Source organism: Chrysemys picta, chromosome 6 (genome assembly GCF_011386835.1).
Source record: "Chrysemys picta bellii isolate R12L10 chromosome 6, ASM1138683v2, whole genome shotgun sequence".
NCBI lineage: Eukaryota > Metazoa > Chordata > Testudines > Emydidae > Chrysemys > Chrysemys picta.
The window spans coordinates 129189927-129198551 of NC_088796.1; the positions used below are offsets into that span (position 1 = coordinate 129189927).

General features: G+C 47.2%; 1 long non-coding RNA gene across 1 annotated transcript; it reads right to left on the reverse strand.

Moving 5' to 3' along the window:
* Nucleotides 1-481: 481 nt before the first annotated feature.
* Nucleotides 482-8420, reverse strand: LOC135972309 (uncharacterized). The gene is made up of 2 exons (XR_010588732.1): nucleotides 7925-8420; nucleotides 482-4957 (listed from the first exon to the last, which is right to left on the reverse strand). It is a non-coding gene; the product is annotated as an uncharacterized LOC135972309 (long non-coding RNA).
* Nucleotides 8421-8625: the final 205 nt, after the last annotated feature.

An 8625-nucleotide genomic window follows, 5' to 3' on the forward strand; every position in this document is an offset into this window, starting at 1 on the left:
CAAAAAAAAAAATCATTTAGTTATGACAGGCATTCAATACATTATGACAGGCATTGCCAGGTGGTGCTGCTACAGCATCTTCCAAATTCGTGGCATGCCAGCAAATGTTGAGCCTAGGGAAGACATGCCGTGTTGTGAGTTTTGATGTATTCTGGTAGAGGCAGTGGTCCTTGAAAGGGAGTTGTGCAAGCAACAGGAGGGTTTGCTCTCTGCCTTGGGCTCTGATTGGAGTCAGTTCTTGAGGCAGAGTTGCTCCCTGCTGGGACTCACCATTGGTGTTGCACTGAGGTTCCTGAGAGAAGGGCTTGCCCTTCTCTCCAGGTCTAGTGAACACGTGTAAGTAAAACAAGTTAAACTTAGAGCATACTTAGACCCCACCTCACTGATTTCTCCCACACTGGGAGGTTACTTGCAAAGGCCCTGGACACAAGCGTCGCTGACGTCATAACAGAGCTCTGGCATTGAAAGAAGGGGCAATAACAATAAGTAACTGTTTATTATGGTAGCATGTAGGAACCCAAACTAAGGATCTGAGCCCCATTGTGGTAGGTGCTGTACAAACAAGTAACAAAGATGACAGCCCCTGCCCCAGAGAGATCACAATATAGGTTTTAGACAGAATGCAACAGGAGGAAAAAATAGAGAAACAGAGGTGGAATGTTAGCAGAAGGATGTAATGCAAAAACATATTTCACATAAAAGCAGAAATCAGAATTCACCACTTGCCTAACAAATACCAGACAGAAGTCAAGGCAGAAGTAGGCTTTAAGGATGGATTTAAAACATAAAGTGGCTACTTTGATGGGGAGCTTTTCTCATGTATAAGGGGGAGCATGGAAGAAATCATGGAGAAGTAGACAAATTCAGTGAAACAATATGAAATATTAAGTATTTTCCACGATTAGTCTAACCGATCAATCCAACAGTAATAATTCAACCACATACAATAGACTGAAACATGTTTGTTTCTCACAATTAGCCATTTTCCCATCATTCTAGGGATAATGTTGCTAAAGTAACAGGTTTCTTAGCAACATCCTAATTTTGTGCATAGGCTCACAATACTAGAGTACTCCAGACAGGAAGGATTTCTTTGGCATGTACAATATAAATTTGATGTATTAGAGTAAGAAAGGGGTGGGCTTTGTTGCAAATATTATTATCTCTTAATAATATTTGAATTGGCCCTGTCAACACCGGTTCTCCACTTGCGAAGTAACTCCCTACTCTCCATGGGTCAGTATATAATGCCTGCATCTGTAACTTTCACTCTATGCATCCGAAGAAGTGAGGTTTTTACTCACGAAAGCTTATGCCCAAATAAATCTGTTAGTCTTTAAGGTGCCACCAGACTCCTTGTTGTTATTATCTCTTAAGATCTTCACTGTCTAATTTAACAGTAAATTGGCCTAGTATGAAATATATTCTACACAGGTAATGGTATTGAGCGGGAGGAAAAGAGTGGGCCAGATCCTCACCTGGTGTAACTAGACAGTGCTCCACTGAAGTTATGGAGCTACACCATTTACATCAGCTAAGAAGTTGGCCCGATGTTATAATTTTGCATTCATTTTTTTCTGAGGCTTTTTTGTGCTTAGAATCACAGTATTTGGCTTTTCTCTCTAGCTAGATTTTATGTTGCCCCTGTTGTCATTACATCCGAGCACCTCCCAGGAATTAATTTACCCTCACCACACTCCAGTGGGGCAAGATTTGACCCTGTTTTTCCTGAGGCACAGAGAAATGCAAAGATTTGCCCAAAGTCATAAGGAGTGTCTGTAGCAGAGCAGAAAGCTGAACCTAGATCTCATAAGGCCCAGACCAGGGTCTTAACCAGCTTTCTCATCCTCTTTTCATTGTCAGGATCAACCTTGCCTTATATTTTCCTTTTCTATGTAAGGGAATTAAATACCACTTAGAACTGATTCACCAAAACCCAGATTGGATGGGGCAGGTTCTGGTGTTACTGTAACGTCTTATCTTAATTCATGAATTGGTTATCACTGTTCTGCACTCGCAGCCACAACAAATAAGAGTTAACAAGAGCCATCAGGTCCATGTTGACCTTTTGAGAGTGTTTTTAATGTAACAAAGTGTTCTGGGTGCAGCTGAGCTGTCTTCACTTTCATATCTATTATTGTTTCACCTGCCTTGACAAGGGAGCTGGAAGCACTTTGATAAACAGACGGAAAGGTCATCTGGGCTCTACATGCTGCTGGATCTTCTAGTAGAGTGATGTGTTGAAATCTCCCAAAGCCATCCTTTTCCGTGAATCATAGCTAATATCCCAATTTTTCCTGCAGATATATCACAATTTTGTACAGCAACGGTATATATGGAGATCATAGTTTGAAGTCAATGGGAGTTTTACCATTGGCTTCAACGGGAGCAGAGTTCGGCCAGTGCTGAATGTTTCTGAACCCGGCCTTCCCCACTCCTATTCATTCTCTTTTTTGTCCAGTGGTGGGAATAAAGAAGTACTACAAAAGACTCTGCCATGCCAGTAGTGGCAATATAGAACTAGCAGACACTTTACTCCAAGAGGCAGACCTAGAACGATTAGCTAAACATTTATAATGTTGCTAACTTTTATAAATGTATTTTAAATTATGATCTTAGCATTTAATATTTAATGTCATAAATTGTCTGGAATTGGAAAACATTACTTATTTCATTCCCAGGGATTCCTGAATATCATCCTTCAAGAGCTTCCTGTGAAGTCTCACATTTTCCACTGACTTTTTTGTTTAAGTTCTGAAACAGAAGTGCTCTTTTTGGTGGGTTTCTTTTTCTCTATACTGTGTATGTATTAATAATTCTTTATCATACAAACACAATAGCATTCTAGTCCCAGATCTGCCCTGGATATGTTGTTTGGCCCTGGGCAAGTTACTAAGAGTGAAATCTTTGAAAGCAGTGAAGTGCTTTCAGCACTTTTGACAAGGTTACCCTTCATCTCTTTTTGCCTCAGTTTCCCCATAATGTTTACCCATATTTTTAAAATGCTATATTTGGGGAGGTGTGTGAAAAGCACTATGTGAATGGAAGTTATTATACTTCAGGTATTTTCACATGGGGAAAGACTCTGAAGTTTAACTTGCTTTAAAAAAAGGCTGAAATTTTCAAAGGCACTAAATGGGATTTTGGCACCTAACTCCTTTGGGCTCTTTAAATCCCAGTTTTTGCGTAAACCAGTCTGTCACAACATTAAATTCCTTTAGGAATATTCCTTCTCCTCCCGTTCTTGTATTGATTGCCCTCTAGGTCCCCCTACCTAGTCTATTAGTGTGCTCAGTGTCCCCACTGTATTTGTGCATGTGCGTTTTTATAGACAATTTTAATCCTTTGGTTTAGGGAGTCGAGATTTCTTGACACCTATTACTGAGACAGGCAACATTCGTGCTTGTCAACAGGAGTGACAGACCTTCTGCTGTCAGAGCTTTCCATCGGAGTTAGGAATCTGAGGGAGAAGTGAGTAAATAAGAGGCATTTGATAGTATTCCAGCCTTTACATAGTAGCATACACCTCTTTATACATTGACACTTGACACTTGGCTAGTGGATACTGGACTGGACTGGTCCCTGGCATACCTGGGTTCTGTTCATGCCACTGACCTGCTGTGTGACCCTAGGCAAGTCACTTCACCGCTGCGTGCCTCTGTTTCCCCTCCCAGCCTCTGGCTATTTAGATGGTAAACGCTTTGTGGGAGGGCCTGCCTCTCCCTGTGTCTGTACCGTGCCTAATGCAACGATGTCATGATCTCAGCTGTGCTATTAATAATCAGTACAGTATGTGGATTGTGCTAATTGAAGGATCATGTTCTGTTTCTCCTTTTGCCGAGAGGTATTACTTTGTACCGCCGCTGCTGAGGGACTCCAACGGCGTCCCCGCTCCACGTGCCACCCCGCCCTGCCCGGCCGTTAGCGCTTGTGCCTCGTCCCTTGCGCTGCTGTCAGCCATGCCAAACCACGGCTCTGGCCGGACTAGGGAATTTGTCCCTCTGCTCCGCTAGCAGGAACTCTGATTGACGGTGCTGTTCAAATCGCTCTGCCTGGGTGAGGGAGGGACGCATTTCAACCCATTCTGCCAGACAGAAAGCTGGCACAGCCCGCCCCTACCGCATGGAAAGTGCTTTGGGGGCGTTAGTGTCACTTGGCAAGCGCCTCACCTTTCCCCATGGGTCCTTCTGTCCCCTCCCCACGGACCCAGGTCTCTGGGAGGTCTGTGTGGGCATGCTTGGGAGGGCGCAGCGAGCTGGGTTAACACCAGCCATCCCTCGTCCGCATTTGGCATGGAAACTACCCCTGCTGGCAGCCACGAAGGGCTCCCATTTCCAGGGCTGCTCTCTGTGTGATGGGACCAGCAGCCAAGGGAAAACGTTACTTTGTGCTGAAGACTGAGTGGGGGGTGGGGAGAGGGGACTACAGACTACCCCCGGAGTGTGCTGTCAGCCTCTGTTTGATTCGGAGCCGAACTGCCAGCAAGGGGCACCTCACCACAGCTAGCCCCATTCAGGTCAAGGAGCGCACCCCTGGAGTAAGAAGGAAGGGCCTCACAATCTGGCCCTCAGAGCTTTGAGCACCTGCCACAGTGATTAGACTGGCAATAGAAAAGCATCAAGGAGTCTCTGACTCTTTCCCCCTTTGCTGTCTCAGTGCCACTGGCCTGCGAACCGATTTTATGGGCTGGAATCTGCAGATCGGGAGCGATGCAGGCAGCCTCCATCTCCCAACTTCTCTGCTCCGAACTGTCTGAAGGATTAGTGACCTCTCGCAGCCAAACCTCTGAGGTGGGTGGGGTACAAACCACCAGTCGCCCTCGCATTCTTCCGGGCTTCTGCTCAGAGAGGCTGTGACGCTGCAGTTCGCTCTGCTCAGAGGCCGTGTTCAGAAAACGAACCGAGTCTTCACGCATTTCATAGATGTCTTGAAATCGCAGCCAATGAGAGAGGGCAGCCTGAGGTCAGGGAGGAATGAAATAATGGTACAGCATCTGACACAGTGGGAAAGAGGCAACAACCGTTATGAACAAATTGTGATCCAGGTCAGCGTCTAATGAGATAGAAATGATAAGAAAGGGACTGTCTGAGTCTAAAGCAGATGGCTGACAAAGCAATCTGTCTGTTTTTCTCGCAGATCACCATTGCTCCTACTTGGCCTTCTGTTGCAAATCAGTTCCAGGATCCTGCAATCAGCAAAGCAAATATTTGCTGATATGGTCACTCATCTGCCATAGCATCACTGCACTGAGAAAACATTAGTTCAGAATGTGATTGCTGGAGCCAGACAGAAAAGGACATATAAGCCACAGCTTTCTCTCCTTGTCAGCTCTTATATTAGTTTTGCCAGAGGCAGTAATTTCTCGTTTACCACCTTACCCATTGGAAGGAAAAACATCCGAAAACTCACCAAGAGAAACGTATGAGAGAGCAAAAAGAAAACAAAGTGCCCACGCTCCTCTTTTGTACACAGTCACACACGTAACACTAGTAATCATCGGGACTGCTCTGAACCCAGGGACCTTTGACCAGATGACTTGAACAAGCAGCAGCTTGCTGGAGGTCACCACGGCGGCTTTTATGACGTGCATATACAGCCCAAGTCTGTCATCCCTAATGTCGTCTGAGACATCTTCCTATTCACTTCCACTGTTTGGTTCCCCTGAAGCATTTGTGGATCTGGTACGAGGATGCCTGGTTCTCCTCTTATTGACCCTAGCTGGAACTCCATTGATTTCAGTGGAGTGACTCCTGATTGGCAGGGGCCAGAATTGGGTCCCTGCAGCGTATAACTCTCAAAGCGCAGCACTGGCTGAAAGGCTAATGAGTACATTAGAAATCTAACTCACCCTGCAGGAGGAGGTGGTGCAATTCCCTCCCCAGGCAGCTCCCTTAACCCTGTTAACCATGTAGTAACATGCAGCTTTTCTCTGACTTGCTCTATGACAGCTGTCTCTGGCTTCTGCAAATGCAGCCTCTCTGGAACGCCTGCAGGGAGCAGCTGAAGTACCCAGGTGATGTCTCCAAGGGCCTTAGGGGGAGCACACTAAGCGGTGCCTCTGGCTACCCCCCCCCCCCCCCCCGTGGGTGTAGCCTTTGCATCCCTGCCAGCATTTGCTGGTATGTGCTTGCAGTAACCTGCCCCCTCTGGGATAGCAGCAAGCAGCACTCCACACTATGGCTGCTAATTATGGACAAGACTGCGGCTTGGCCTGCGTGCCTGCTCAGGGGAAAGGGGGGTGATGGGTGCCCTCTTATCCGGCTACCCACATCATGCGTCACAATCCAGGAGAGAGTGCTCTCGGCAGGGCTGCTGCTCCTCACCCACACAATGCATTAGCTACGGGGCCAGGGTGCCGGGCATCAGCAGCTGTACCAGCACTCTGTATGGCCAACTCAATAGCAGCGGAGTAAACCTGAGGGACAAAGCTGGGCCTAATGGGCAGATTAGAAGGGCCTGGGCAGCGTGGAAGCACTAATTACCCCGTGAGCGCAGGGAGTAGAAGGAAGGAAGTGGAAGGGGGGATAGAGAGCGCGAACCAGGCTTTGTGAGCCAGACCCATGAGAGATCTCCTCCCTCTCCCATCCTGGGTACACAGGGCTGAGGAACTCTATGCTGTCATTGCCAGCAATGCTGTGACGGTGAGGGGGGAATGCTGTCCCCCTGGGGTTTACAAGCAGTGCGTCTCCAAGCTGTCTGTGCATGCCCAGGATATGTCCGGTCACCGGCAGCACTCTGCACCTGGGAAAAGCTTTGGTGCAGATTACTGCCCCTCGGGAGCCAGGGCATAGTTCAGTCCCTGACCTGCGCCTGGGCTAGCAGAGCTATATACTGGCCTTTACCCGGGACTAGTGGCAAATCTATAATCTAGCCCCCAAAGTCGGTGGCTCCTTTCCCGTTACAGCACCTATCATTTGGCTCTGGAAGTATTTTTTTTTCTTTGCCAGCTATTTCCAGGCTCTCATGCAAAGTTGGATTTGCCTCAGGAGCAATTGACATTTCTCATGGCATCCTCTCCAAGCCTGACGCAGACAGACACGCTGGCAAAGTCCTCCCACTCAGGCGCAAGCCGTGAAACCTCAGGAGCTTCATTTGACGTCACATTGCTGTGACTACCGAGGCATTCCAAAGCCCTTAGAAAGCATCTGTCTCTCATGTCCCCATCCCGGAATGATGAGACCTATTTAGCTTTAGAGCCTGGGCTCCCCTCCTGTCTGTGCCCCATCCCTACCCACTTGGGCACATGAGTGAGCAGCCCCTGCTCTCCCCACCTTGGCCGGAGTTAGAAGCCGAGCGCCCCACATGGGCCAGGGAAAGGCTGGGAGAGCCATCCCCCACATGGCTGGTGTCAGTGAGCTCTACCATTAGCCTAGCAGTCTAGAAGGCTCTGAATCCCGTATGGAGGAACGCCAGGCATGAGCAGGGAGTAGTCTAACTACCTGTTCTGCTTTATAGCGCTGATCACAGGCCTAGCAGACCAGTCTGGTTGATGGTGCATCAAGATGTCGGGCTCTCGCTGGAAGGGCCCAGCTGCAGCTCAGGATGTGCACTGGACCTCCAAAGCTCATGCGCCAATGGACTGTGGCCCACATTCTCAAAGGCATTTAGGCACCTCTATCAATGGGAGTTGGGTGCCTAAATACCTTTGAAGATCTGGGCCTGTGTCACTAAGGCTCCAACCCAGGGACTGAGGGTCTCAGCCTTTGCTAATCTGTGGCTCAGGACTCTAGTTTGTGGTGGCTGTGTAGTTGGGAATATACCTGCTTAATGAATTATTATAGCTTAGATCATGTGCTTGCTTTCTCATTATGAGAAGGGCATAATTTTGTTGCACCTTGATCCACCAGGCTCCCGTCTGCACTTAATTAGGCTGAAAGTATGAAGCCCTTAGGGAGGGAAAAGGAGCATGAATAATATTCCTTACCTCACGGTGTGTTCTCAAGCCACCACCCATGAGTGACTGCCAGGCGATAAGTGCCATGTAATACCTAGATAATAATTGTGGGTTTTTTAAGTGTGCCAGTTCTAAGCCATGCTCGTTGGTATTTTCTTGGAGACAAATAGTTTCAGATCTCAGTCATTCAGTCTTTCAAGATGTCTACTCTTTATGCCTATCCACTGCACTTCTGGCTTTGTGCACTTTAAAGAAAATAGCAAAAAGAAGTACACAGAGTCCTTCCGAATGTCAGACCTTATGTTTGTTCCCATGCCAGCAATAGTCACATGGGAGTAACAGTCCTGCAGCCTCAGCAGGAATTTGCCCGATAGTAACCTCTCTTCCCTGAAGCCGTCGGATTGTTTTAATGCAGTTCTCAAAGTTAACATCACGGTGAGCTGTCAGGACAGACCATTCCCGAGTGAAAATCAAGTAGGAAAAGGAACTCCGTATTTCAACACAACTTAATTTATTTTTGTAAGGGAAGTTTATTTTATTCCTTTTTCAGAAATCAATAGTGCTGCACACTAACCAGCCACAGATTTCTCCTTACGGCAGCAGAAGCCTTAATTTTCTTTACGGAGTTGACTTGAACGGGGTTCTTTGGTGTACACTTTCATACACCTCTCTCTGCTATTTACCATGCCCAGGGGCGAGTGCAGGAATTTAAATCTCACTGCTTTTGGAGG